We start from the raw sequence: 21,956 nt of genomic DNA, 5'->3' as shown, positions 1-21,956 counted from the left end.
ACTGTGCTTTGTCCATTCACAGGGAGATACATGTAGCCTATACATGTAGCCTACAGTTAACACTGGAAGAATTTTAAATCACTCTTCCTTCTTCCCTTCTGTCCTTTCCTTTCCTTTCCTCTCTCTGTCTTCTTCTTCTTTTTTTTTTTAAATGAAGTCATCTCCAGAATTTTAGTGGATAGGTTCTCTAAAACTAGCCCACTAATTCAAGCATGACAAAACCTGTCCACTGTGTTTCTTAATTTTCTTGAAGAGAGTGGGTTAACACTTCCTATTATATTTTTGAGATAAATCATATTGACTTCAAGTGTTAGTAAGTAAATGATCTTCAAATGTACTTAAACTATTCAGTCTCAAGCCCATCTTCTGTTCAGTACTTCTATTTGACTTTTTTTTTTGTTTTAGAGGGGTGTCTTATCTGTCTTTTTCAAATATTGAAGAAATGAAAATATGAGATTAAACCTTTTCTCATTTGATTGTGTCCTGCCAAAAGATCATATCAATGAAAACTCATTCAAATATCTCATTAAAATTCAGCCCCTAGATGAACAAACTTAATTGGCATGAATTCAAGATACATAATTATTTAAATTATGAATATTTCTAGAAACAGAAGATTATGATGAAAAGCATCTATTTATGTTGCATGATTTCATTGTATTGGAAGTTACAATAAAAATATACATTGCACTGCTGCTAAAAAGTGGAATATAAAATTATGAACATATAGCATTTTTAAAACAAAAAAGGCTTTATTTAAAATATCTTAAGTGTCATTTGTTTCAGTTGTATTGAAAAATTGAAATTCTGAAAGATAAAGTCTTAGTCTTATTTGGAGTTCAGATAAAATCTAACAATAACTATGTGAAAAATTACCCTGATGTTTAACACAGATAACTTTGGACATTGAAAGACATATATATCTAATGGCGAAAAAAATTCCCAGTTCAATAAAAAGTAGTATGTGTGTACAGACCACCAATATGGGGAGAAGTTAAGAGACCTGGTTAGTGTAAGTCACCACAATCATATTCAATAGAAAGCCAGAATGTGATAATTATTTTAAGAATTAGTAAAAATACAACAAAAAAGATTTGTATGTTATTTAACACTATGCATACTTCCCTGTCATTCCATTTATATGGCATATTTTTTCCTACTCCCCAGAGACTGTGGGTACTATGTCTTGACAGTGCTGTGGTTATCTGGGAATAAGATAAATACTTTCAGAATCTCAGAGAAAGGGTTTATAGTTCATTAAAATTCAACACACTACAGAACTGCTGACACTACTTTCCATTTCCCAAAAGGCACCTTGGGTGGAGGTTATTTTTCCTTTTTAAAGATTGGTATTAAAAATAAAATAAAATAAAGATTGGTATTATTATTGCAGGTATTTGCTAGTTCAAGACAATGCAAATAGAGTTGTAAGCACAAACATCTAACAGCATTGTGTAACTTTAGAAAAGCCCTCATGCTTCTTTTTGATGTAGGTGTATCTCTTTAATTTTCAGCTTTTAATGTTCTTGTTTTAACTAGTATTTTTCTGTTATCAGGTAAAATGAATGAGTTTCTCTCTAAATGCTGTCTGTATTGATGATTTATATTAATGGTTGCAGTAAAGCAACTAGTTCATTTAAGAAATGTGAAAATATTCTCCCAATCCCCACTATAAAGGGAAAAATGAAAATAAGAGAAACAAAAGTAGCATATATCCCCATACACAAATAACAAAGGGGTCAGTTGAACAGTTTTAAGAAGGTAGAACGTCAGATGTAAGTTGGAAGTCAAGGGCTTATATAGAAAGTTAGCAGAAGGCAAAGATACTATTCACACCTCATACTTTTAATGGGACTCAGAGCAAACAGAGGGCTAGTTGGAAAATGTTTGTCCCTAGTGTATGAATTTCAACATGCACATTAAGAGGTTACTCAGAAATGAGGTTTTCTTGCTGAGACTACCATGGAAATGGTGCTCATTACTCTGGCCAATGGCAACTTAAAAGCTCAACTGGTTCCATTAAATTCTAGCTTAAAACTAAAAAGGATTACCAATAACAACCAGGTATATACTAGATTTTGTTTCAATAGATAGATTTTAAACTTCTCATTTTAATATCAGAAATGATTTCTCTTTCTAATTGGCCATGAATATTGAAGGTACGTTACACCACATCAAGGCTTAATATCTATCAAAAGGTAAAACTCTGTAGGCTCTGTTTTACTTCCTGAAGGTAACAGAACTGGAGATTTATAACAAAGTAGTACAGAAAACTAAAATATTTGGAAAGTAATGTAGTTTTTCCAGATAAATATTATCAACTTAAGTAACAAATACTGTGTACACTTTTTTTATATTTGAATCTTATTTTTATTTTTTGTTAGTTCCTCAAGTAGATTTTCCAGATTATTATTTTTCTGCTGGGTTGATTCTATCCTTGGCTGCTTCTGATGCACATTTAAAAAAAATATTTCATTTATTTATCTGAGAGAGAGGGAAAGAGCGAGCAGACATGTATGAGCAGAGGAGAGGAGGAGGGAAAAGGGACAAGCATATTCTGTGCTGAGCTTGGAGCCCAATATGGGGTTTGATCCCAGGACATTAAGATCATGACTTGACCTAAAACCAAGAGTCAGGTGCTTAACCAATTGAGCCACTCAGACACTCCTGATGCATATTTTAAATTGTGCATTTACATTTAAAGTATGATCTTTATACAAATAGCATCTATTATAAAACTTAGAGAATAAGCATAAAGAACAAAAATTACATATATTCCTATACCCAAAGTAACTATTTTAACCACTAATAGTATGCTTGTATATGGTTAGCCATATATATTCTTTGGCATAAATTTTCCAGTATAGCATTTATACTGCTTTGTAACTTTATTTTTAATTTGAGTACTCTACTGTTAGTCTTTTCAAATATAGTTAAACATTCTCTACAAAACCAATTTCAATTAATTCATACTAAAACACTGGAAAGGTCTAATTACAATTTATCTACCCAGTCTCTTATTCCTTGATATTTGGGTATTGGAAGAAGCCATTATTATGATTGTTGTTACTGTTCTGGTTCTTTTATTTGAGAATGCAGCAAGCACAATCAGTGACTTTTTCAGTGGGGTTTGTAATTCTAAAATTGCCTTCTTTGAATTTCAGAAAATTGTAAGCAGTTTTCTTGAATAATATTTTTATTCCTCAAACTGGAAATGTATGTGAAACATTTATAATTGTCCTTTTGACACTAATGTCCATAGTTATAGTGATAAGCATATCTGATAAGAAAAGTGAAATCACAACATATGGGGATTACATGGTCTATGGTTTAAGAAAAACTATTCTCTTCTTTTGACATTTTCTTTATCTTCCTCCTTATTCAAATATCATTCTATAATTTTGAAGTTAAATTGCCAGTTTGATATGACTCTTGACAGGGAGATTTTGTGATATTAATCAATGTCTTTGTCTTCAGGTTCAGCCTTTGTTATTTATTAGCTCCAAGGTTATTTCAAATGCTTGCCCTAGATCCTAACATCTAAGAGGAAATATTCAAATCCTTCCTACTCCTATTAAATAAAGACAGCCTTAATTTAAAATCTCTTCCTTGCTATCAGATGGTTTCATAATACATTAAATAGTATCAGGAACATGGTCTTCTCTAATAACATTTGTTTGAATAGTTGTCCCTCATATCTTGCCTTTGATAGTTTTATTGTAAAATTGCCAAGGGATTTAGAGGATGTTGGAGAATAATGTCAGCATTCAGTCTCCATTCATTTATTATTCAGCATTACTATAGCCAACCATTTATTAGGAACCAAGGCTAGCACTAGGAGTTTAAAGATGTAATATACATTATCGCCTAGCATCAAAGAGGTTGACCTTATAGCTGCATACACAGACAATAATAACTATAATGCATTTCAAAAAGTACAAACCTAGTGTCTGGAGGTGACCATCTGGTAGGTCCTCTTCTATTTACTGGTCCCGTAATGTGGGACAAATTAGTTCCACCTAAACCAGTGGTAAAATATATAAAATAGAAATTATGACTGTACATAACCTATTGATTTGATGAGAGGGTTAAATGGCAGTATATCAGAGTTCAGCATAAACTCAGGCGCATAGTAAACACCAAGTGTAAATTACATTCATTACTAACATTGCCACCACTTATGAAAAAATGAAATTACAGCCTTGTGGGTTACTGGACCCTAAAGGGCTTGTACCATCAGAAAGTTCATGACATGGTCATCTGTGAATAATTAAAAACAGGAACCAAGCTGCTACTTAACAAAATAGGGATGGTTATATAAATTATAGTGAACCTAAATCAGCAGTTCGAAAGTTTCTCTGTAAATGGCAAGATAATGAATGTTTTAATCTTTGAGAATCAGTTTATGATAGGAACTCTGCCATTGTAGTGGGAAAACAGTCATAGACAATGTATAAACAAATTAATGTGGCGGTTGTGTTCTAATAAAACTTTATCTATAGGAACTCAATTTTAAATTTCAAATAATTTTCAGGTCATAAAATATTATATTATTATTATTATTTTGATATTTCAACTATTTTAAAGTATTAGGGTCATTTATTTTGCTTGTGGGCTGTGCAAAACAAAAACAAAAACAGATTAAGACTACAGACCATAGTTTGTCAACCTCTATTCTATATAGTAATATATAGCAATTAAAAATACTGTATTGATTTAGAAGAATACTAAATAGTATACCAAAGTGTCGCTGCTTAATAATCTTACATATAGAGAAAAGCCTGAGAAAAATGCACCAAAAAGTCAAAAATAGCTCGTTATCATTTTTATAGATTATATTATGTTACAGTGGTTTTATTATTTGTTCTTTCTAAATTTTCTAGGCTGAGCATGAAGTAACTGGAAAATTAGAAAATTAGAAAATTATTTATCTAATAATATCTACTCAAAGTTGTTATTTGGTAAGTAGCCCACTGTGTTTTCAGTATATGTTCGTTCAACATAAAATTCAAATATTCAAAATGAAAATACAACCTATACCCCAAACAATTTTATTTCTCTTACAGTTACTTTTTAAATTTTAATCTATATAATGTAAAAAAAAATTATTGGTCAAAGATAAGTTTGGAAACTTAACATATGAATCTTGTTAACTTTTTAAATGTCCTTTCCTTTATAGTCTCACTTTGTGTACATGCCCAGAGGAAGAAAGATGTTATTGCCACTTGCTTGTGACAGAGGGAGTGGATACTGGTAAGTGTGAGACTAGAGAAAATACGAGAGAACAGGCTTTTAGGTAATCATAAAATCTGTGGAGTCATTTCGGTTATCTTATTATCAAATCCCCAAAAGAGACAAAGAAACTCCTCAGAAATAGAAATCATTAAAAATAAAGTATTATACTTCCTAAGAACCATAACCAACTTCAGGCTCATTCATTCATAAATATTTATCAAAATTCAACTATGAGCTAGACATGAATATAATCATTGAAGATAATATTGAGGTATCATTAGATTTAATGGGGAAACATTACCCTTATTTATTTTTTTAAAGATTTAAAAAATTTTATTTATTCATAGAGACACACAGAGAGAGAGGGAGAGAGAGGCAGAGACACAGGCAGAGGGAGAAGCAGGCCTCATACAGGAAGCCCGACGTGGGACTCGATCCCATGTCTCCAGAATAACACCCCAGGCCGCAGTCTGCGCCAAACCGCTGAGCCACTGGGGCTGCCTGAAACATTACCTTTAAATCAAGAATGAGACAAATATTCCCCACCACCACTTGTAGTCAACATGGACATCCCAGCTATGTGCAATAACAATAGTGACACTAATAACTTTAAAAGCCTAAAGGTTTGCAAAAGAAAAAAACCCACAAATATTATTGCCTGTCAATGTACTCCAGAATACCATAAGAATAAATGATTAAAAATAATAGAAATATTCATCTGTGTAGCTAGATTTATGGTCAATACAAAAATAAATTATATTCCCATATAACAACAGAAAATTAAGTTAGAAAAGCAAGAAAGCACCACATGGCAACTTAAATACAAGGTGCTATAAAAAAGCTGTAGCAAAAACTGCACAGGATCTTTTTAGAGAAAACAATACTGAAAGGCATCCACAAGGACCCAAATAAACGAAGGGCAATCTATGTCTTAATTAATATTTCCCTCAAAATTAAAATATACATTTAATGCAATTCTGATCTAAAACTCAAAATGTATATTACAGTATTTAAGAAAATGGTGGTAAAATTGTATGGAAGAGAAAAGGACAAAGAGTAGCTCAGGCAACTTTGATGAGGAACAAAATGTAAAGACTTGCCCTATCAGATAACAAGAGTTATTTTTAAAGTTACAGTAATTTAGAGTATGTGGTATTGGTATTAATATAAGATAGATTAATAGTTGTGGAACAGAATGGAGAGCCCAGAAATACACTTAGGTTGATGAGTGCTAAAAATAAAGAACTATTCAATAATTCATCTAGGGAAACATTGTTAGCCCTCTATATAACACAATACACAAATATAAGGTCTCTCTATGTTCTTATATATATTTTCCATGGTAAAAACGTAAAAGAATTTAGGTTTCATTTCTTAACAGATGGGTACTCCGTGATTCCAGATGCCTTAAATGTTTGATGGCATGGCATTCTTTTAATAAGGATCACTTGAAGTCCTCAACTAAACTATATAAAACACAGAAGTAAGATTCACTGAAGATGCTATAATGATCCCTCATATCTTTTTTAAATGTCATGGTATCAGCCCAAAGTCCTTAGGTCCTATGATTCCTAGTTTTGGTAAAATACTGGTTACCTAAAAACCAAGGACAACTACCACCACCTTACCTAATATAGTGCTGGAAATGATCAGACAATGATTGTTGAGAGGATTATTATTCTCTTGGAGATTATGAGATACTCTACAGAGCCATATTTGGACCAGAATTTTACCTAACTCTAGGGGCATTAAACTTACCATATCACAAATAAAATAACCCTAAGAATCTGCTTGCCTTCCTAGAATGAATATTTTATATCTTGCTACCACCGTGGGCTACATGAATATAGTCATCTGCTAATATCTACTAAAGTGTGTATTTTAGACTCATTTAATTGATCATATGTAAATCACATCTCAAAAAAACTTACTGAGAATTAAATAAAGTGGTATGGTGGGGGATGGGGGGTTTGGTGACAGAAGTTTGGGAACTATTTTTCCATACCCATATTCTTTCCCAGAGAATGCACAATGGACATGAATATTAGGGCTTGAAAACTGCTACAGGAATACTTGAGATTAGCTTTGTCACTACAGACTGTGTGAAGCTGGCATAAAGAGAGTCAAAGGACAGAACTGAGACCAGAAATTAATCCTTATATTTAGAGTCAAATGATTTTTGGTAGTGATGCCAAGGCAATTCAGACTGGTAAAGAATAACCTTTTTCAACAAATTGTGTTGGGAAAATCAGATATCCAAATGCAAAACATAATTTCCAACCAATGCCTCCTACCATTACACACATACCAAAATACAAAAATTATCACAGGCCTAAATGTTAGAGGTAAACCATAAAATACATGGAAAAAATATAGAGAATCTTTAGAACTTTTGGTTAGGAAAAGATTTTTCAGATATGATACCAGAATCACAATCCATTACAATATTATAATTTTGATTTTGTCAAAATTTTAAAAAGAATTGTGCTTTAAAAAACCAAATTAAGACAATGAAAAGCCAAGCGACAGAAGGGGACAAAACATACACAAATCATATTTGGTAAAGGATTTGTGTCTAGAATATATAGGGAACTTTTACAACTCAATTATAAAAGACAACCCAATTTTTAAAAATGGATAAGTGATCTGAATATCAAAAGATATACAAACTCCTAATTAATAAGTACATGAAGAATACTCAACATAAGTAGTAATTAGGGAAAATGAATTAAAACTACAATGAGATATGATTTTTCAGTCAATAGAACAGCTATAATCAAAATGACAGACAGTAACAAGTGTTGGGGAAATTGTAGAGACACAAGAACCTTCATACACAGCTATTAGGAATGTAAAATGATATAGTCACTTTAGAAAATAATTTGGCAGCCTAAAAAGTTAAAGATAAACTTATTAGATGACCCAGAAATTCCATTCCTAGGTATCTAGCTAATAGAAATGAAAAACATTATGTCCACACAAAGATGTGTATGTAAATATATATTATAGTATTATTTATAATAACCAAAAGTTGAAATGATCCAACATTTCCATCAATTGGTGAATAGGTGAATACAATATTTTTTGTTTTATCCATACAATGGAATATGATTCAGCAATAATAGACATGTTACAACATGGATGAACCCCCGAATTACTATACTATTGAAACATGCCAGCTGCAAATGACATCGTATAATGTCATTTTTGTGAAAATCTATGGAGAAAGAACACAAACTAGTGGTTACCCTGGGCTGGGAATGAGGGCAGGGCTTGACAGCAACAGACATGGGAAATATTTTTAGGATGATGAAAATGTTCAAACTATATTGTGGGGATGTTTGCACAATTCTATAAATCTGCTAAACATCACTGGATGGTATACTTAAATGAGTGAATTTTATGGTATGTGAATTATACTTCAACAAAGCTGCTAAAAACATGTGAGTTGATCAAGGCAAATAAAAGCTAAAAAAGCCATTTGTGATATAGGAAAAAATAGTTTGAACACCATAGTTTGAACAGTAAATACCATAATTAGCTGCCTTGGTTAATTTTCCTACATCTATGCCTATGGAAAAAAATGTGAAAATGAAATTAGTGAAAGAAAGTTTTTGGTACATGATACAGCACTCTGGCTTGAAACAGAGACAGATTTTTTTATATTTTTTTTTAATTTTTTTTACATTTAAGCGATGGGCAGCATCTCCTTCAGGCTATCTGCTATAAGTATTATATCTCTCTACCCAGCTCTTGATTAAATATTGAATAGCAGTGAGTTTGACGTTATAATCCTTGACAAGTATCTAGAGAGCAGTTATTCTGTGTGGCTGATTAGGTGGGGAGCCATAAGCTTTAACAGTCAATTGAGCTGGAGTCAGGATTACTCTCTTCTTGAGAAAGTTAAGTAGCTTGAAAATACACATGCTGGAACAGAAAGCCACTCCACCTTATTTCTTGGCTTTTTGCTTTCTCAAATAGGTGAACAACTTCTAAAAAGGTAGCCACATCTAAGTCATATCTGCACTAGAAAATGTCACAGTGTAAAGCAGCATATAAAACAATTATACAACCATGCCTGTTCCTTTTCAATGCCATGGTGAGGATGTTATTTTATATTATCTATGATAATAATAATTGTATATGGATTGTTACCTGAGCTTATCTCAAAGTAGTTACTGAAACTGTCAATAGAGACAGAAGGTCATGGGGCTACAGCAGATACACAGCTTTTTTCCAAACCAGATTTTCCTTAAGGAGACATCGACATTCTGAACCCAAGGGAAATGGAGGGAAACTCGCTGGATTTGGTAGCTGTGAACTGATTCCTGTGTACCATTTCCCCATGTGCTACTGGCGTGCCTTTGCAATATTGATACTTGCCTTGACTTGGGGACTTATATATTTAAAGACCAATAAAATATGATTGGAACAATTCCTCATTTCCGAAGAATATTTTATGTTGTTTTTTCCCCTCCTTCCTTCCATATCTTAATCTCCTCTGGATCTGTGACCTAAGGTAAAGTACTGAAAAGGATCATCACAGATTCTTTTCTCTATTTCCAAAAGGAATTTATGTGACTTTCTCCAGATTTTGTTATTTAACATGCATGGCTTAATTCATAGTACATTTGAAATCATGTAACTGTGAGTTGGTTTATAACTATATAATGAGATTAATGATAGTAATCAAAGAAGATGTTATTAATACACAGAATTTTTACTCCTTTACAAAAAAACAATGCTTCATAGCTATAATTTTAGTATCTCAGGATCAAAACTGCTTTGTCTATTTTGTATTACTGGGCCTAATCTATTGGTATTTAGCACTGAGACAGAAAACAAAAATGTAACACATATTTTTTATTTGGGATAAGGAGGAGAACCTTTATTAATTTCTGTACACCATGACAAATATTGATGAATGAGTCCTATCTTAATAGGATACCATTGAATCTTCATATAGATTAAATCTTGAAAAAGTCAAAATAATTCCAAATAAATTTAAAGAGTCCTACAAATATCAAAATCTGAACAACTTTCATATGTCCTGGTCTCTTATAGCATTAAAACACTTAGCTTCTGTTTCCCCAAGTCTAAACCAAGGTAATCTTCATTCCATTTAGATCATAGGATTGCCAGGAATTTCGAATGAGGTAACGTATATAAGGTTCTTAGCAAAGTTGACTAGTGCATAGTTGGCTTTCGGTTAATTAGTTACTATTATTTACACAGTAATCCATTGCTAATAAAACTAATTTGGGCAGAAAAAGTATTGGAAAATGAAAATTTTGAAAATTGGTCTTCAGTATGAAAGAAATCTGAGTATGTTTTCCAGACAAGAAAAAAAAAAAACAATATTCAACATATCCTCTATTTCTCCTTAGCTCTAAGAAGCAAGTTTTACTGGTTTTGTTGAATCGTATTTTGGAAATCAACTGAAAACATCTATTGTTGATTATATTTCTCTTTTTGGATGAGAATATATTTAGAGGGAAAGTCTATAAAACCTGGAACACTAGGAGCTTTATTTGGTTGAAATGTGCTCTATGATCTATATATTTCCTCCAAATAAAAAGAGAAATTACTGTTAATAGATTATCTGAGTTCCAAGGAATCTATGTTGCCCCTTTTTAAATTACTACCACTTATCATCAATTATTTATTCTGAGATTTGTCATAAATTATCTTTTAAATATCCAACAGCAGGTAAAGATCTTGGCTTTTTACCAGATGATTCCTTCTTCCAATTAAATATAGAAAAAGTACATGTAGCTTTAACTTCTAAGGCAAACTGTTTATTGACTACATCATAAAGACACTTAAATATATTAATGATCAAAAATTGGAGACAGATTGAGAACACAGCATGAGGAAATCCCAGTGATACAATAAAGGAATTCAGATTTTGGGATCAAATTCCTCCAGTTAAGGGATGATTAAACAACTTTAGCCTCGATGAAGGCTGCTTTGGCTGGCAGTTTGACTGTACTAACAGATGAACTTGTTTTGCAAGCAAATGAGTAAACAAATCTGTTAAATATAGTTAATTTGTTTTTAACACATCAATCCACCATTTTCTTAACTTCTGAATAATTCTGACCTCTACCTAAACATAGACTGACTGTACATATATATTAGCTATAGCTTAAATGATATGAATGAGAGTTGAGCAAAAATTGTTTTTACCACACTGTCCTGTGGTGCTGGGCACACTGTTTTACTCTTAATAGTATTGTCATTATTAAGGATGCTTCTTGGGATCCCTGGGTGGCGCAGCGGTTTGGCGCCTGCCTTTGGCCCAGGGCGCGATCCTGGAGACCCGGGATCGAATCCCACGTCGGGCTCCCGGTGCATGGAGCCTGCTTCTCCCTCTGCCTGTGTCTCTGCCTCTCTCTCTCTCTCTCTCTCTCTCTCTCTCTCTCTCTCTCTCTCTCTGTGACTATCACAAATAAATAAAAAAAATTATTAAGGATGCTTCTTAAAAGAACACCACCATTAATTTACCTGATTTGTCTACAAAGTATCCTTTTTAGATATTTTTCCAGTTAAAAGTGCAATTATCTAGTAACAAATTGTACAGCAGAAGACAGTGAAGGAGTATGTGTCCTCTGATCATGAAAAGAATACACTGTTGACATTAGTCATTAACGAGTTAATTTTTAGTGCAATTTTTAGTGCTATGCATGCCTTATAAGTCTGCAGAAGAACATCATGTCAGGGATGCCTGAGTGGTTTGGGATGCCTGGGTAGCTCAGTGGTTGAGCGTCTGCCTTGGGCTCAGGACGTGATCCCAGGTCAGGGATCGCATCACACATCAGGCTCCTTGCTAGAAGGCTACTTCTCCCTCTGCCTTTGTCTCTGCCTCTCTCTTTCTGTTTTTGTTTCTCATGAATAATTAAATAAAAATATTTATTTTTTTTAAAAAGAACATCATATCAAAAAAAACCCACTGATCACTTATTTTATATAACAAACACTTACATAGCACTTACTAAGCAACAATAATTGCTCTAAGTGCTTTATTAACTCATTTATTCCTCAAAATAACCATAGGATTAGTTGTTATCCCCATACGATGAGGAAACCAAGACATGGACATGAAGTCAAGTAATTCACTAAAGTAGATACAAATTTTATAAATAATTTGAATAAGTTGATGAGAAAGGGAGAAAAAGATAAAGAGGTCTAAGATAATTCCAGAGCTTCAAGCATGGATAACTAAAAGAATGTTGTTTCACTCACATCACCAGGTGAGAAAAATCTTCACCAAAAAAAGAAATGCAGGTAAGGTGGCAAAGAATTAGCAGAGAGAAGATGAACGTAATTTTTGAGCAACTTGCAAAATGGCTGTATACTTTTTTAAATTGCAGTATTAACATACAGTGTTATATTAATTTCAGGTACACAATCTAATGATTCAACTTTTCTATACATTACTCAGTGACTATCACAGTAAGTGTATTCTTAATCCCCTTTATTTCACCCAATTCCTCTTCCACCTATCCTCTGGCAATCATCAATTTATTCTCTGTATTTAAGAATCTGTTTTTCTTTCTTTTTTTTTTTGTCATGTCTCTTTTTTCTTTGTTCATTTGTTTTGTTTATTAAATTCCACATATAAATGAAATCATATGGTATTCATCTATCTCTGATTCACATACACATACTCACCACTTCTACTTTATACATTCATCTCTTGACAGACTCTTGGATTGCTTCCATACCTTGGTTATTGTAAATAATGCAGCAATAAACATAGGAGTACATTAATCTTTTTGATTTAGTGTTTCATATCCTTTAGGTACTCCCACCCAAGAGTGGAATTACAAAATCACCTAGTAATTCTGTTTTCAATTTTTTGAGGAACTGCCATACTTTTTTTCCACAGTAGTTGCACCAATTTGCATTTCTACCAACAGTGTACTAGGGTTTCTTTTTCTCAATATCTTTACCAACACTTGTTACTTCTTATCTTTTTGAGTCCAGCCATTCTGCCAGGTGTATGGTGATGTCTCATTGTGCTTCTTCTGATCCGCGTTTCACTTACTGTTAGTGATGGATATATTTTCATGTGTATGTTGGCCATCTATATGTCTTCTTTGGAAAAATATCTATTTGGGTCCTCTGTCCACTGCCTAATCAAACTATTTGTTTTTTTTTTTTTTCCATGGTGAGTTGTATAAGTTCTTTATATACTTTGGATATTAACCCTAATTGGATATGTCATTTACAAACATTTTCTCTCATTCAGTAGGTTGCTTTATTGTTTTGTTGATAGTTTCTTTAACTGTGCAAAAGCTTTTATTTTTGCTTTTGTTTTCCTTGACTTCAAAGACATATCTGAAAAAATGTTTCTTCAGTCAATGTCAAAGAAATTACTGCCTATGTTTTCTTCTAGGAGTTTTGTGGTTTCAGGTCTCATATTTAGATCTTTAATCTATTTTTCATTTATTTTTGTGTATGGTGTTAGAAGGTGATCCAGTCCTATTCTTTTCAATGTAGCTGTCCCATTCTGCCAGCACCATTTATTGAAGAGACTGTCTTTCCCTTTGTCATAGATTAATTCACTATATAAGTCCAGGTTTATTTATGGGCTCTTTATCCCATTCCATTGCTCTATGTGTTTATTTGTTTATTTGTTTATTTATTTATTTAGTGCCAGTACCATAGCATTTTGATTACTGTAGCTTTTTAGTATATCTTGAAATCTAGTATATCAGCTTTGCTCTTCCTCAAGATTGCTGTGGCTAAAAGGGTCTTATGTGGTTCCATACACATTTGAGGATTCTTCTAGTTATATAGAAAATAAAGTTGGTATCTTGATAGGGACTACTTAAAAAGGCTTATTTTGAAAATCATTTAGCATAATGAGGCTAAAAATGCTCAAGCTTTGTAAAATCTCCATTGAGGTTTTTTTTTTTTTTTTTTTTTTTTTTTGATATGTCAGCACTGGTCTATATAGAGAAACTTTTTTACCAATACTAAATTTCCTCACTATAACTAGCCCTATTCTGTGAGGTAATCAGTCTAAATTGGTACATCATGTTACTTTCTCATGGAGCCTATTCTTTCCTTTATAGTATTTATCATAATTTGTAATCACATTCTCATTTACATGTTTACTGGTTAAGTATCTGTTTCCTCTACTAGATAGTTGTTTATGAAGTCATGTACTTTATCTCATTTTACAGCAATGTATATCCAGTTATTATCATAGTTTATGGCACAAGATGAATAAATGATCCAGATTTCTTCTCCTCACTAAAAACTAAGATCTTTTTAATCTTAAAGATTAAAAAGCTGAGGTAATATTTGGGGGCTGCTATTCATTTTACTGTGTTAAAATATGGAATAAAAGTCTATAAACTTGGGCAGCCCAGGTGGCTCAGTGGTTTAGCGCTGCCTTCCGCCCGGGGCCTGATCCTGGGGACCTGGGAACAAGTCCCATGTCTAGCTCCCTGCATGGAGCCTGCTTCTCCCTCTGCCTGTGTCTCTGCCTCTCTCTCTCTCTCTCTCTCTCTCATGAAAAAATAAATAAAATCTTAAAAAAAAGCCTACAAACTTTCTGGGCTTCTTAGTAGAAATAAAAGATTAGGAATAGTAGCAACCTAAGTAATCAGTGAATTTGCCAGATTTAAACATTCCTGTTCCAAGTGGTTAAAGTCTATTAACATTTCACCTTTTCAGGTTCTTGGATGTAAAATATTTAAGAATATAGAAGGCTGTAATAAATATTGCCAAAAGCAGAGAGAAAAACCCTAGTTTAGATCAGGGAGATTTATGTGAAAACCAACAGAAGTTAGCCTCACAGCTGGAGTGCTACCAGAAAGAAAAAGTACTTCTTGAGATGGAAAAAAAAATGTGTGTTCATAAAAGTTCAAATACTTCAATCAAAGAAGAGTACAGCATACACTAATTTTTTTCACAGATGAAAGACCCAAATAAAGTAAGCTTTAAAAAAATCAAAGTACAATAAAGGTCTGTGATCCAGAACATCTTCAATCACAGCCTCTTATTCTGCTCTGTCATCTAATTTCACCATTCTCCACTCCAGTGCCTTTGACCTTCGGAGAACAATAATGCCAATGGCTTTTACAGTTATTTGCCCCATTGTGCCACTGTAATTGAGTTCACCTAAGGACCTATTCGACATTGTATTAATAATTGTTTATGCTAGAGGTATTTTAGTCACACTATAACAAGGGTTTGTAAAATCTAATCAAGAAACTTAAAAAGACGTTTTGTGTTATTGATGATGAAGCATCCTCAACTATATTGAATTTCTCACTATTGTTTGAATTTTAAAAATTACTCACCTTTACATTTATGTTTAAAAATAAAAACACAAAGGACATTCATACTTTATTATCCTCTTTTGTCTTGAAATTAAAGGAAAAACTCTCCCTATGGAGCTGGTCCTACAGTTTGATATTAATGAGGAAACAATTAGTATTTTCCTTCTGATGATGAATGAAATTTTAACTGTTTTATAGAGTCTCCAAGTTCTTATCATCTTAAAATTCTCTCTATATATACTCAATGTAAACTATGTATACAGCATAGTTTCTATAAAATAAGCATATTTTCCAATCATTAAAGTCTCTAGCCAAAGACCAAAAAGTAGAAAATATATTCTTTAAAAAAAAAAATCTGTCTTTTCCTTGCAACAAATGACCACACTCTTCCATATGCCACAAATGCAATTTCCAGAAATATTAACAGAGTGCCAAATATCTATGTAAAAAAGAAGGCCTATGTTTTCTTACTTGCTTCAACTCATACTCAACACAGCAAAATCTCAGTGCATGGAGTATTATGGACAGTTTCAGTTTTTAATTTAATTTGATTTATCTACTCAACTAAATATTTTAAAATGGGGATCCCTGGGTGGCGCAGCGGTTTGGCACCTGCCTTTGGCCCAGGGCGCGATCCTGGAGACCCGGGATCGAATCCCACGTCGGGCTCCCGGTGCGTGGAGCCTGCTTCTCCCTCTGCCTGTGTCTCTGCCTCTCTCTCTCTCTCTCTCTCTGTGACTATCGTAAATAAATAAATAAAAAACCTTTAAAAAAATAAATAAATATTTTAAAATGTACTCATTAAGTTGAAAATTTTACCATAACACCTAAATAGGCTTTGACTTTACAACCTGGCAAGGGCTTTCTCCTAATCAAGCTAAGATCTGAATAATCAACAAGAAAGTTTTTGTGTCCTGACACTGGTGAGCCTGGCAGATGAAAATGCCTATGGGCGATCTGTCTAATATCATAGCATACCAAACAGTCCAAGCCTAAATATAACTCCCGTGAAGGTGGGAGTGGAGAAAGACAGTAGGCTAAATGTTTCTTGTCAGTTATTGCTTGCCCCTTTCCTGTATATGAATCATCCTTTGTCAGGTAACGATTCACCAAATACTGCTCCAGATGATAAACATGAGACATTTTTATCCACTCTCTACTATTTCACAATAAACTATTATTTACATTTTATCTCTACAGTTTGGCTATGTTCTTTCTCACCAACTGTGTGAGGTATCTGCCATGTTGGTCATACTTATTGCTCATCATCCACTAGTGACTCTTACTAAATTCATTTATTCCTCTCTATATGCACTTTGCCCTAAAACTAATTTCCATCCCAACACCCCAATCTGACATGTCTATATTTCTACCTTTACTCAGTACAAAGTTCATCATCCTTCAAACTGAAAAGCTAGTTGACTTCTCCTATTTCTTATCCAAGTTCAGTCCATCTCAATTATTCCTACTCTAATTTTTGTCATTATGTTGAAATTTAGCATATAATTTTTTTAATTGTTACAAACCCACTGGGGATCACCATCTAAACTGAACTGTGAGGTCTCCCAGGTCATGATCCATATTTTGTACTTCCTCCAGTTTGGTTATTAGCAGTGCTGGACGTCATATTGAAGGGACAGGCTTGTCACTGAACTGATTTTTCATGCTGTCAGCTGAACAGAAGATAGAAATCCACTCACAATAGACAAGGACATGAAGAGTAACTTGTGCTGTCATTGCCAGGATAAGAAGAGAACACATGAGAAAATGCTCCACATCACTTGCCATCAGGGAAATACAAATCAAAACCACAGGGAGATACCACCTCATACCAGTGAGAATGGTGAAAATTAACAAAACAGGAAACAACAAATGTTAGAATGTGGAGAAAGGGGAACCCTCTTGTACTGTTGGTAGGAATGTGAACTGGTACAGCCACTCTGGAAAACTGTGTGGAGGTTCCTCAAAGAGTTAAAAATAAAGCTACCCTACGACCCACCAATTGCACTACTGGGGATTTACCCCAAAGATACAGATGCCGTGAAACGGCAGGACAGCTGCACCCCAATGTCTATAGCAGCAATGTCCACAATAGCCAAACTGTGGAAGGAGCCTTGGTGTCCACTGAAAGATGAATGGATAAAGACGATGTGATCTATATATACAGTGAAATATTACTCAGCCATTAGAAATGACGAATACCCACCATTTCCTTCAACATGGGTGGAACTGGAGGGTATTATGCTGAGTGAAGTAAGTCAATCAGAGAAGGACAATCATTATATGGTTTCATTCATACAGAAAATATAAAAAATAGTGAAAGAGATTATAGGGTAAAGGAGAGAAAGTGAGTGGGAAAAATTAGAGAGGGCGACAAAACATGAGAGACTCCTCCTAACTCTGGGAAACGAACAAGGGGTAGTGGAAGGGAGGTGGGTGGGAAGATAGGGTGACTGGGTGATGGGCACTGAGGAGGGTACTGACAGGATGAGCAGTGGGTGCTATACTATATGTTGGCAAATTGAACTCCAATAAAAAATATATACAAGAAGAAGAAAAAAAAAGAAGGAAGAGGAGGAGAAGGAGGAGGAGGAGGAGGAGGAGGAGGAGGAGGAGGAGGAGGAGGAGGAGGAGGAGGAGGAGGAGTGTAATCCCCATGTGGGCCTACTGAAATATCTACGAAATAAGAATGACAAGAATCACAGTTACAACAAAGATTAGCATTTGCTGGGCTCCTACTTTGTTCCAGGCTCTAAACCAGGGGTTTAATAGACACATCATTTCATTTGGTCAGGATAACAACACTATTCAGCAGGTATTTCTAATTCCATTTTTCAGATGAGGAAAAAGAGCCTTAGCATGAGTAAGGAATTGCTAACAACTATTTTGCCAGTATGAAAAGAACTTGAATATAAATTTATTTTGGTTTGACTTTAAAGCTTTACCACAGAATTGTAGGAAGAGTTTAGGCCTTCTAAAAACTACATATTTGTTCATTAAAATATGAATCACCCACCAAAATTAACTGTAATTCATTAGTTATACATTATTAGAAAATAATATTCAACCAAGCCTTTTTGAGTACCTAGATATTGTAAAGTATACAAGGAATTAAAATATGTAACCCTTGAGACACCTGGGTGGCTCAGTGATTGAGCATCTGCCTGTGGCTCAGGGCATGATCCAGGGTCCCAGGATTGAGTCCTGCATCGGGCTCCCTGCATGGAGCCTGCTTCTGTCTCTGTCTGTGACTCTGCCTCTCTCTCTGTGTCTCTCATAAATAAATAAATAAAATCCTTAAAAATAAAATAAAATGTTTAAAACCTTTAAAGATAATAAAATAAAATATATAATCCTTAAAATCTAGAATATTTATATGAATAACAAGAAATCAAGAGTTACATATAAATGTAATAAAATAAAAAATATTCTAAAGCAATATCTGATGTGTCTAATAACTGATGCCATGAATTTTTATGGGGGTAATTTTCTTTTCTAAAAAATTTCTTAGTTAAATTCCAGTTAATTAACACAGTGAATACTAGTTTCAGGTGTACAATATAGTGATTCAACACTTCCATCCAACACCCAGTGCTCATCATAAGTCTACTCCTTAAGCCCATCACTTATTTAACCCATCCCTCCACCCATCTTCCTTTTGGTAACCATCAGTTTGTTCTCTAGAGTTTAGAGTTTTTCTTGGTTTGCCTCTCTCTCTTTTCATCATTTTTCATTTATTTCTTAAATTCCACATATGACTGAAATCAAATGGTATTTGTCTTTCTCTGATTGACTTATTATACTTACCATAATCCTCTCTAGCTCCAATTCACATCATTGCAAATGTCAAGATTTCATTATTTTTTTATGGCTCAGTTGTATTCCCGTGTGTGTGTGTGTGTGTGTGTGTGTGTGTGTGTACCACATCTTCCTTATCCATTTATATCAGTCAATGGACATTTAGGTTATTTCCATAATTTGTAGATAATGCTGCTATAAACATCAGAGCACATGTATCCCTTTGAATTAGTATTTTTTGTATTCTTTGGGTAAATCCCTAGTGGTGTATTTACCGGATCACAGGACAGTTCTATTTCAACATTTGAGGAACCTTCATACGGTTTTTCCATAGTGGCTGCACCAGTTTGCATCCACATCAACAATGCAAGATGGTTTCCATTTCTCCACATCTTGCTATCACCTCTTGATTCTTTTGTTGTTGATTTAAGCTCTTGTCAGGCATGAGGTGATATCTCATTATACAGTTTTGATTTGCATTTCCCTGATGATAAATGATGTTGATCATCTGTTGTGATCTGTTGGCCATCTGCATGTCTTCTTGCTATTCATGATTTTTATGTGTCTGTTGGCCATGTGCATGTCTTCTTGCTATTCATTATTTTTGCCCATTTTGTATTGGATTATCCATTTTTGGCTGTTGGGTTTTATATATTTATATGGGGGTAATTTTCTTTTTTTTTAGATTTTTTTAATTTTTATTTATTTATGATAGTCACAGAGAGAGAGAGAGAGAGAGAGGCAGAGACATAGGCAGAAGGAGAAGCAGGCTCCATGCACCGGGAGCCCGATGTGGGATTCGATCCCGGGTCTCCAGGATCGCGCCCTGGGCCAAAGGCAGGTGCCAAACCGCTGCGCCACCCAGGGATCCCTGGGGGTAATTTTCATTGCAGGCTGAAGCTTATAGAACTAGGTAGGCTAGGAGAAAGACCTTGGAAAATGAATGGAAAGGATTTCTATCACAAGAAGGGAAGACCTCAGAGTTGGGGGTGGGATTAAGCGCAGTTCTTGGTTCAGATGACACTGAAAAAACAACTTGACAAAAGGAAAGAGTGAGACATGATGGATGGAAGGCTGGAAAGTGGTTTCAAGGGGGAAAAAAGAGAAAAAGAAAGCTGTCTCAAAGAAAGAGAAATTAAAGTCCTTCTGGACTAATGTGGTAATAAAAGTTGGATCTAAAAGAATTTTCTCTGTGCAAGTTTCACTTCTTTTGGATTCTTTACTTTTCTTCCCTGGGCACTTTCTTTTGGAGGTATTTGGAAATGTGTTTTGTTTATATTCTTTTATAAGTTTCTAGCTAATCATGAACTGTGACATTGTTTACCATCACATTCACTCCATTTCTCTATCCTTCACCCCCTTCCTTATAAAGAAACTTTCTTGAAAAAAACTTTTTTCAACATGTGAAATAAAATTTTTTGCAAGTATAATATATCATCAGACAATGTGAAGCAGCAAAAATATATTCACAGGCTTTGAAACAGATAGAGCTAGATTTGATTCAATCTCAGCCATTCAGTGGCAAGTAACTTACACAGTGTGTCTCAATTATTAATCTATAAAATGGCAAGAATGGTAACTACTTGACAAGATTGATGTGAAAATTAGAAATTATATATGCAAAGCACCACTCTTACAACATTGTAAATATAATATTAGCTCTGGGTATTATCAATTTTTTAAACATTCACCTCAAAAGTTTACATTTTATGCCAGAAATACTTTATTATTGCTGTATAGCAATAAAGAAAAACAAAACAAAACACTCTGCATGCTATCAAGTATCTTACATGTGAGTTAGGAGATAAAAAAAGCAGATAATAAGCATGTAATAAATTTTACCTATAATTAAATGCTGAGAAGAAAAATAATACAGGCTAACAAGATACGAGTGGGGTTAGGGGTGTGGACAATCCAGGATAAGGTGGTCAAGGAATTCTCAATATATAGATTTGTTCTTAACACAGAAGATATCATATGCAAAAACATGTTATACAAAATATTTGTCAACAAATAATGATTCAGAAACAGTCTTGAATACTGTAAAAATATTAACTTTATTAGAATTTATTTCAGAAAGATACATCACGTGGATTCATCCAAGTATTTTTGGATAATTAGTATTTTATAAATGGCTAAAAGATAAATTATATTAAATCTAAAGTATTTAAAAGCCATGACTAATAAAGATCAATGAAAAACAAAAATAGTCTTTGAAAGTGTAATTTCAGCTAGTGATACCTTTCAGATATCTACTGTATATTTTTTCAAGAACAAACTATCAAATAAGGTGCATACTTCAAATAAAAAAGATTTTATTGGCTTATTTGAGAGAGCAGGGGGAGGGGCAGAAAGAGGACAAACTCAAGCAGACTCCCACTGAGCACAGAGCCTAATGTGGGGCTCAATCACACAACCCTGAGATCAGGACCTGAGCCAAAATCAAGAGCGCAGACTTAACCAATTGAGCCACCCAGGTGCCTCAAATACTTTATTATACGGTGGTTAGAAGAAAAACTTCAGGAAACAAGATATCTGGGTTCCCAAGCTCTGATTTTTCTTTGTTGTGTGGTCTGCCTTATATAACTTTATGTTGTTTTTTTTTTTTTTTTGATGATGCCAGTT

At 33.8% G+C, this 21,956-nt stretch overlaps 1 protein-coding gene across 1 annotated transcript in view; it reads right to left on the bottom strand.

Moving 5' to 3' along the window:
* The window catches only part of ZNF385D (zinc finger protein 385D), a 674,868-nt gene that overhangs the window by 476,303 nt on the left and 176,609 nt on the right, over positions 1-21,956 (bottom strand). The window lies entirely within an intron of this gene.

Source organism: Nyctereutes procyonoides, unplaced genomic scaffold, assembly GCF_905146905.1.
Source record: "Nyctereutes procyonoides isolate TBG_1078 unplaced genomic scaffold, NYPRO_anot_genome, whole genome shotgun sequence".
Taxonomy (NCBI): domain Eukaryota; kingdom Metazoa; phylum Chordata; class Mammalia; order Carnivora; family Canidae; genus Nyctereutes; species Nyctereutes procyonoides.
This window is presented reverse-complemented; position numbering and strand designations above follow the sequence as displayed.